Source organism: Cebus imitator, unplaced genomic scaffold (genome assembly GCF_001604975.1).
Source record: "Cebus imitator isolate Cc_AM_T3 unplaced genomic scaffold, Cebus_imitator-1.0 Scaffold704, whole genome shotgun sequence".
Taxonomy (NCBI): domain Eukaryota; kingdom Metazoa; phylum Chordata; class Mammalia; order Primates; family Cebidae; genus Cebus; species Cebus imitator.
The window spans coordinates 613,318-623,128 of record NW_016108019.1 but is presented as its reverse complement, the minus strand read 5'-3'; the positions used below and the strand labels follow the sequence as shown (position 1 = coordinate 623,128).

Below are 9,811 nucleotides of genomic sequence, written 5' to 3'. Positions count from 1 at the left end.
GACCTAGAAATAGAAATTTCATTTAACCCAACAATCCCATTACTGGGTATATATCCAAAGGATTATAAATCATTGTATTATAAGGACACATGCACATGAATGTTCACTGCGGCACTGTTTACAATAGCAAAAACTTGGAACCAATCCAATTGCCCATCGATGATAGACTGGACAGGGAAAATGTGGCAGATATACACCATGGAATACTATGCAGCCATAAAAAATGATGAGCTTGTGTCCTTTGTAGGGTCATGGATGAACCTGGAAACCATCATTCTCAGCAAACTGACACAAGAACAGAAAATCAAACACCGCATGTTCTCACTCATAGGTGGATGTTGAACAATGAGAACACATAGACACAGGGAGGGGAGCATCACACACTGGGGTCAGTGGGGGGGATGGATATAAGGGAGGGACAGCGGTGGGTGGGGAGTTGGGGAGGGATAACATGGGGAGAAATGCCAGATATAGGTGATGGGGAGGAAGGCAGCAAACCACACTGCCATGTGTGTACCTATGCAACAATCTTACATGTTTTTCACATGTACCCCAAAAACCTAAAATGCAATTAAAAAGAAAAAAAAGAAAGAAAATCTTTTAAGGAGTGAAATAGAAAAAAAAAAATTGGCTGGGTGTGGTGGCTTACGCCTGTAATGTCAGCACTCTGTGAAGCTGAGGTGGGTGGATCACCTGAGGTCAGGAGTTCGAGACCACCCTGGCCAACATGGTGAAACGCTGTCTTTACTAAAAAATATAAAAAATTATCAGGGCGTGATGGTGGGCACTGGTAATCCCAGCTACTCAGGAGCCTGAGTCAGGAGAATCACTTGAACCCACTAGATCGAGGTTGCAGTGAGCTGAGGTCGCACCACCTCACTCCAGCCTAGGCGACAGAGTGAGACTCCATCTCAACAACAATAACAACAAAATTTTAAAAATTTAGCTCAGTGCAGTCGCTCATTCCTGCAATCCCAACACTTTGAGAAGCCAAAGTGGGAGGATTGCTTGAACCCAGGAATCCGAAACCAGCCTGGATAATATAGCAAGGCCCCCACCTCTATAAAAAGTAAAAATAAATTAGCTGGCCATGGTGGCATGCGTCTGTAGTTAGTCCTAGCTACTCAGAAGGCTGTGGTAGGAAGATCACTTGAGCCCAGGAGTTTGAGACTGCAGTGATCTGTGATTACACCACTACATTCTAGGTGGGTGAGAGAGCAAGACCACTCCTCTTAAAAAAAAAAAAATTAAAGACAATGTCATATACTACATTAAAAACATCAGTGACCCTAAGGCATTTTTAAATTTCTATTTTTCCCTTCTTTGTGTTTTTACAGAATTCTTATATAATTACAGTGAGAATATAGTGACCATATATTTTTGTTAATATTAGGACAAATATTTTAATATTTCTAGCTCATCTTTATAATCTTATCACATGATATGTCATACTTTATTAAAAATTTACTCAAGGCCGGGCGCGGTGGCTCACGCCTGTAATCCCAGCACTTTGGGAGGCCGAGGCGGGTGGATCATGAGGTCAAGAGATCGAGACCATCCTGGTCAACACGGTGAAACCCCGTCTCTACTAAAACTACAAAAAATTAGCTGGGCATGGTGGCACACGCCTGTAATCCCAGCTACTCAGGAGGCTGAGGCAGGAGAATTGCCTGAACCCAGGAGGCGGAGGTTGCGGTGAGCCGAGATCGCGCCATTGCACTCCAGCCTGGGTAACAAGAGCGAACTCCGTCTCAAAAAAAAAAAAAAAAAAAAATTTACTCAAATAGGGGACACTAGTTGTTTCTAATTTATGCTCTTTTGTGTGCATCTAACCTTTTTGTTTTTGTAGTTTTGTATTATATTTAAAATAAATACAAGTTGTGCGTGGTGGCTCACGCCTCTAATCCCAGCACTTTGGGAGGCCAAGGCGAGACAATTGCTTGGCGTTAGGAGTGCAAGACAAGCCTAAATAATTTAGTGAAACTCTGTCTCTACAAAAAAAAATTTTTTTTTTAATTAGCTGGCTGTGATGCTGTGTGCCTTTAGTCCCAGCTACCCGAGAGGCTAAGGTGGGAAGATCCCTTGAGCCAGGGAGGTGGAGGCTGCAATGAGCCATGATCGTGCCACTGCACTCCAGCCTGGGTGACAGAGTGAGACCTTGTCTCAAAAAATAAAATAAAATAAAATAAACTGTGTAAGATTGAGATTAATGGACAAATCAACTTTATTAAATTTTTATACTTCTCACCCTGGCACTAACTGTAGTGTGTATTTATGTTACTAGATGGAAATTCTTTTGAGATATTTGCCTAAATTGACAGCTTATTACTCAACCCTTAATGCCAAAAGAATTTTTTTGGTACTGTTACATTATTCACCTATATACTTCCCATGGCTTCAGTAATTAGTGTTTTTCAAATGTCTTCTAGCTTTTATAAAATTATATACATTTAAAAAAATATATGTTCTTTAACTTTTATTTCACTGACTTTAAGGGAACAGGTGATTTTTGGTTGCATGAATGAATTGTATAGTGGTGAAGTTAGATTTCAGTGCACATGCCACCCAAATAGTGTACATGGTACCCTACTACATTCTGTAGTTTTTACTCATCCCCCTCCCACCATCCCCACTTCTGAGTCTCCAGTGTCCATTATACCTCTCTGTATGCCTTTGCATAACCATAGCTTAGCTCCCAATTATAAGTAAGAGCATATGGTATTTGGTTTTCCATTACTGAATTGCTTTACTTAGAATAACAGCCTCCATCTCCATCTATGTTGCTTCAAAAGACATTATTTCATTCTTTTTTATGGCTGAGTAATATTCCTTTGTATATATATACCACATTTTCTTAATTCACTCATCAGTTGATGGGTAATTAAGTTGGTTCTACATCTGGCAATTGTGAATTTTGCTGCAATAAACATACATAATGCAGCTGTTTTTGAAATACAATTTTCCTTTGGGTAGATACCCAGTAGTGAGATTGCTGGATCAAATGGTAGATTTAGTTCTTTAGAAATCTCCATACTTTTTCCTGTAGATGTGTTACTAATTTATATTTCCACCAGCAGTATATAAATGTTCCCTTTTCATCACATCTATGCCAATATCTATTGTTTTTTGACTTTTTAATAATAGCCGTTCTGGCTGGGATAAGGTGATATCTCATTGTGGTTTTAATTTGCATGTCCCTGATGATTAGTGAAGTTGAGCGTTTTTTTCATGTTTGTTGGCCATTGTATACCTTCTTTTGAGAAATGTTTATTGATGTAATTTGCCCACTTTTTAATGGGATTATTTTATTTTTTTCTTGCAGATTAGTTGGAGTTCCTTGTAGATTCTGGATATCAGTCTTCTGTCAGATGCATAGTTTGCAAATATTCCTTTCCATTCTGTGGGTTGTCTGTTTACTCTGATTATTTTTTGTTGAGCAGAAGCTTTTTAGTTTAATTAGGTCCCATTTATTTTTTGTTGCATTTTCTTTTGGTGTCTTAGTCATAAATTCTTTGCCTAGACTAATATGTAGAAGAGTTTTTCCTAGGTTTTCTTGTAGCATTTTTATGGTTTCATGCCTTAAATTTAAGTCTTGAATTCATCTTGGGTTGATTTTTGTATATGGCAAAGGATAGGAATTCAATTTCATTCTTCCACATGTGACTATCCAGTTTTCCTGGCACCATTTATTGAATAAGGTGTTCTTTTCCCAATTTTTGTTGTGTATGCTTTGTCAAAGGTCATTTGGTTGTATTTGGCTTTACTTCTGGGTTCTCTACTCTGTTTCTTTGCTCTGTGTATATACTTTTACACTACTACCATGCTGTTTTGGTTACTATAGTAGCCTTGTAGTATAATTTGAAGTCGAGTAATGTGATGGCTCCAGATTTGTTTTTTTGTTTAAGATTGCTTTGGCTATTTGTACTCTTTTTTGGCTGCATGTGAATTTTAGGATTGTTTTGTCTAATTCTGTGAAGAATGATATTGGTATTTTGATACGCATTGCATTGTGTAGACTGCTTTTGGCAGCATGGTGATTTTCATATTGATTCCGCTAATGCATGAGTGTGGGATGTATTTCCGTTCGTTTGCATTGTCTGTGATTTCTTTCAGAAGTGTTTTGCACTTCTCCTTGTAGAGATCTTTTACTTCCTTGGTTAAGTGTATTCCTAGGTTGTTTTTTTTTTCAGCTATGGTCAAAGGGATTGAGTTCTTGATTCTTAGTCATTGTTGGTGTGCTACTAATTTGTGTACTTTGATTTTGCAACCTGTGACTTTACCAAATTTATTTATCAAACCTAGGTATCTTTTGAAGGAGTCTGTAGGATTTTCTAGATATATAAGCATATCATTGGCAAACAGAGATAGTTTGACTTCCTCTTTCCCAATCTGAATGCGCTTTATTTCATTCTCTTGCCTCAGTGTGCTGGCTATGGCTTTCCGTATGTTCTTACTTTAAAGGAGAGACTATTACCCAAAATGAAAAAATTACTTGGATTGGAAATTGGAAGAAATACTCTGAAAGTATTATTTTTTACATAGTCAAATTTGGTAGTTTGATTTTATTATTTCTGGATTTTGCAGTCATCATTTATAGCATACGTTTGTAAAAGTTTAAAAAAAAAGTTCCTTATTTTCTTCCAACATAAAGTTATTAATCAGTGCATTCATTATTTGCTAGGAGTTCTGTAGAAATCATGAGTAGCTTTTGGGCTTTTCTGCATATAAAAGTATAAGTATCATATTGTATAATAACTCAAGTAATTACCCTTATTTAGGAATGTTTAATGTACTTCTTTTTTTCTCTTCACAGATTTTGTCAAATTTTAAGAACAAATGCACCTTAGAGCTCATGGAAGAAAAAACACAAATCAAGACAGTTTTGGGTTCCAAGATCCCAAAGGTAGGAACAAAATCTGTAGGAAGTACCTTTCAGCCAATGTCAAATGGGACACCTGTTAATTTATTACGAACTTCCAAGAATAGTAACATCAAAAGTTACATACAAAATAATGGCTCTGATTGTTCATCACCTCATTCATTTAACTGGAGAAAAGCAAATAAATACCAACTTTGTGCACAAGGTGCTGAAGAGCCTAACAATACTCACAATTCACATGATAAAATAATTGATCCTGAAAAACATGTTACTACTCGAAGAATGTTTGACAAAAATGGGATAAAGGGAGGTTTGGAAAGTGTTTCGTTATTCACATCAAAGTTAGCAAAGCCATCCACTATGTTAGTGTCATCTACAGAGGAGTTACACCAAAAGTCTTTTTCTGGACCATCTAATTTGGGTAAATTTACCAAAGGCACATTATTAGGAAGGACTTCATATTCTTCAGTCAGTACTTCAAAATCACAGTTGAATGGATTTTGTGGAAACTGGTCGGCTAGTAGCATGCAAAGGCCTAGAGCAAACTCCTGTGCCACCTGAAGCAGTTCTGGTGAAAGCCTAACTTAATCCCCAGACAGTAGTAAATCTATTAATTGTGAAAAAATGGTAAGGTCACAAAGTTTTTCACATTCCATTCAGAATTTTTAATAGAGCTGTGGGTCTTACAAAGCCTTATCAAAAGCAACAGCTAACTGTTAGAGTGCCTCCGCGGTCAAGTATGCTAATAAGAAATTCCTGGCAGTCAGAAGTACTCAATGGGAATGAACATTTGGGGTATGGATTTAATAGGCCTTATGCTGCTGGTGGAAAGAAGTTGGCTTTACCAAACGGTCCAGGTGTAACTTCTACTTTAGGCTATAGAATGGTTCATCCCTCTCTACTGAAATCTAGCCGATCTCCATTTTTTGGGACTATCACAGTTGATGGAAATAAAAATTCACCTGCTGACACATACGTAGAGGAAAATGCTACAGTTTTGGCTGACGACAGAGCTACTAATAAGGACCAAGAACTGATTGAAAATGAAAGTTACAGAACAAAAATCAACCAGAGCATGAAACATGATGCTGAAACGAGATACCTGAGTGATGATGTGGATGACATTTCCTTGTCTTCTTTGTCATCTTCTGACAAGAATGATTTAAGTGAAGACTTTAGTGATGATTTTATAGATATAGAAGACTTTAACAGAACTAGAGTAACTCCAGAGGAAATGTCTCTCAAAGAAGAGAAACATGAAAATGTGCCACCACAGGATATATTTGATTCCCCCAAGTAAAATGAAAAAGCTCTCAGTAAAACTGATGAATGGATAGACATAAGTGTCTCTGATAAATATTACTAATCTTAAGTTTATTTGCTTTCTTTTAGATAATATAACTGAACTTACATTTAGAATTATCTTCAGATAGATTTCAAGATACTATCATTTTTACAGAGGGATGGATCTAGACAAAATTGGAGTGGGGTAACATTTATTTTCCTTGTGACTTTTGCTCCATACCCCATTTTTCACCCTATCTAAAACAATGTTAATAACACCACTCTTAATCTTTGTTGTTCTTTGGCTGTTACATACAGGCTTATTCCTGCTTAGTATAGACAGTACTTCTAACTGACTTTTCCCCCACTTACCTCAACCAGTGGTATGACATTCATCAAACCATCTCTTCTCTTAGGGTGGCATATCATTGCTATTTGTTAAGAGTAAATGTGTACCAAAGGGTAAAATGAGGTAATGTAGGTTGTGTCTAATCTGATTGATTTTTTTTAATCCTAAAAAATTTTTCTTGTTTAGCAATTTTTGTAGATACACAACCAGAGGGCGCTATATGTATTTTTTAAAGTGAAGAACGTGAAATAATACCTGTTAAACATTTCCTCTTCTGTTTGGTTATCCTATTACTAAATGCTAGAGAAAATGTATCTGGTGTTTGTACGCCCATGAAAATAGAACAAACTGAAGGGATTGGATATAGACATGTGGTATGTCCAGTCCCTTCAGTTTGTTCAGTTTGTCCCCTGGTATAATCAGATCGGTGCATAGAGATGCATGTACAAACCCTTGGTTGTCTGTAGGTCTTCTAAAAGTGACTGCCAGAACAAGTTTATTTCTTTATAGGGTGGCATTTATGAGTACCCTGCATTATTTAATCTATGAAGTTAAATAGTGTACACAGAGGAAAAGGAGTTTCCTGGCAAATGTTTAAAAATAAATATCTTGGGAAACATAGGAATATGAGGCTTTATTTACATTTTTGGAAATATTACAGAAGTGAAAGATGACTAAATTTTCTTTTTGTCTATTAGAAAATATTTCAGTAGGTTATTTTAAAGATTTTGCCTCTTGATGTTTTCATTGCTTAGGATATAGAAAATGCTACAGTTGTTGTTGCTTTTCTTTTGAGCCAGCTTTTTTGCTATATCAAATTATTTGCACTTATATTTTTAGGACATGAGAAACAGTTATATTTTTGTGAATCAATCATCTTTTTCTCTCTCTCTGTTTAAATGAAACAAAGACAGGAGTGAATGTACAAAACATACTTCTGGGAATAATTTGGTTTCGCCGGATACAGACTACAGAGCTGGCTCTTCATTTGAACTCTCTCCATCTGATAGCTCTGATGGAACATACATGTGGATGAAGAAGGCTTGGAAACCATTGGAAATGTCCATCCAGTTGGGAGCTATGAGTCCTCTGAAATGAACAGAATAGTATGTATGGATTTATATACTCTTGGGACGTTTTATTTACCCTAATATAGAGAGACTTGTGCTATAATTGATTTTTTTTTTAAGTTTATGAGTTAACTTTACTGCTTTGAGAAATGGGAATTCATGTTTCTTAAGAGCCTATAAAATATCTGACCCTAGTAGGAAATAAAGCATGAGAATATATGACATTTGACTTAAATATACTCAACATGTTTACATATATATTCATCAGCCATACATAAATATGTACATATTATATTAGTAGGTCAATCTATGCTAGTGGTTCTCAAAGATAGTGGGGAGGACGTCAATGACAAGAGGTGGTTTTGGTTGTCATATTGATGAGGGCTTCTTGGTATCTAGTGGGTAAATGGCAGGGATGTTGTTTAACATCCCACAGTGCACAGGACAGAGACCACGATGAATTATTTATCTAGCCTAAGATGGCAGTAGTGCTGCTGTTGAGAACCTTGGCCTGTGCTCTACTGAGGTAACATTGAAGTGCCAACTCTCAGTAGGATAGCACAATAAAAGTTTGTTTTTTACTCTTAGAAAGTCTGTTGTGGGTCTGGACAGCTCTCTAGGGTGGCTGCCTTTAGTGATCTAAGCTACTTTGATTTTGGGGCTTGACCATCTTTTGAGGTCCCTTCTTGTCACTATGGCAGAGTAAGAGTGCCGGAGGGTCTCACACATATAATTACTTGCACTGGCCTGCAAGCAACACTTGGCACTTGCATTCATGATCTGTTGACCAGAACTAATCATGTGGTCCCACCTAAGTACTAAAGACAGGAAGTGTAATCTTCCTGTGTGCCTGGAAGGCAAGGGAACCAGGTATGGGCAAGTGTTAGAAGGCCTACCTTGAATTTATATGTGCATATTTTATGAAACACAGCAAGTAATGTGGATAATATGCCATATAGGTAAAGTATAATTGGTATGTTTAAAGTGACTCATTGCAATTATTCAGTATATAAAATATGATTTTCCAGTAGTTGTATGGGAAAATTGGTAGTCTTTGTGGATATATTAAATTCCAAGTGGATTTCGGGTAGTATAATTTTCTATACTCCTATAAACCTTTTATTTAAAAAAGTCATTGTTACCAGAGGCTTAAATAGCACAAATTTTAACCTCTATCAACACCTTGTATACAAACATTTAATCTAGAGAGAGTATCTTCCTCTCATTAGATAAAGGAGGCTCAGAAAAGGTAACAGTTTAAGACCTTTGTCTTACTAGGACTTTAAAGGCAAACATGATTGACATGCAAATGAACACGGTGTTCAGCAGATGGCAGCAGTGAACCACTTAGTATCCAACAGACTTGAGTTTATTGTTTAATCACAAAATAGCTTTCTCTAAAAGAGTTCAGAATGCATCTGAATTGACCTTTAATCCTTAAGATCCATGAGTTTCCTCTTTGTTCAGCAGTTTTATGTATATGGTATGTGAAACAACAAAAACATTCATTCTGTGCTTTGGAACAAGACGGTGTTTCTGATCTAAGGGGAAGACAAAGTCTGAGAAAGGACAGAGAACTGATGGCAAAAGTTGAGACCAGTGTGTTGAATTCTCCTGCAGTGATATTGGAGTTACCATTTTTGCTTTGAAGTTCTGTGAATTTTTTGTTTTGTATAAATTTTGGGCTTGTTTTGTTAGGTGTGTACCTGTTCAGAATTTTTTTTTTTGGTGAATTGGACTTTACATCATCATTTAGTGATCTTCTCTAACTCTAATTAGGTTTTTTGTTGTCAGACTTCTTTTTTCCCAAATATTAATACACCTTACCAGTTTTATTTGTATTTTTACCCTTCTTTTATATCAACCTTTTTGATATATAGCAAATAGTTTATTTTGTTAACATTTTCAATTTGTCTTTTTCTTTTGACTAGTGAGTTTAAGTTTTTAATTTTGCATTTATTAATATCCCTGGAATTTACTCTGTCATCGTATTGTTTTTATTTAAATTGTCCTTCCCCCCCACCCCCAAAGTAGTTTAAAATAGTATCTCTAACTTAACCCAAAGACCTTTAGCATATTCTCACTTTTCTTGGTCTCTACAACACTGCTTCTTTCAGTCCAGGTCAAGATAAGGAGCTTTCACTAGAATATGCCTCAACTGTGTCACTTTCTGACACAGTTTAGTTCCATCCACTATTTTTTTTTTTTTTTTTTTTTTTTTTTTTTTTT

The 9,811-nt window shown here is 36.3% G+C and overlaps 1 pseudogene; it reads left to right on the top strand.

The window, feature by feature from the left end:
* The first annotated feature begins 315 nt into the window (after window positions 1-315).
* LOC108296340 lies at window positions 316-8,944 on the top strand (annotated as a pseudogene).
* The last annotated feature ends 867 nt before the right edge of the window (window positions 8,945-9,811 follow it).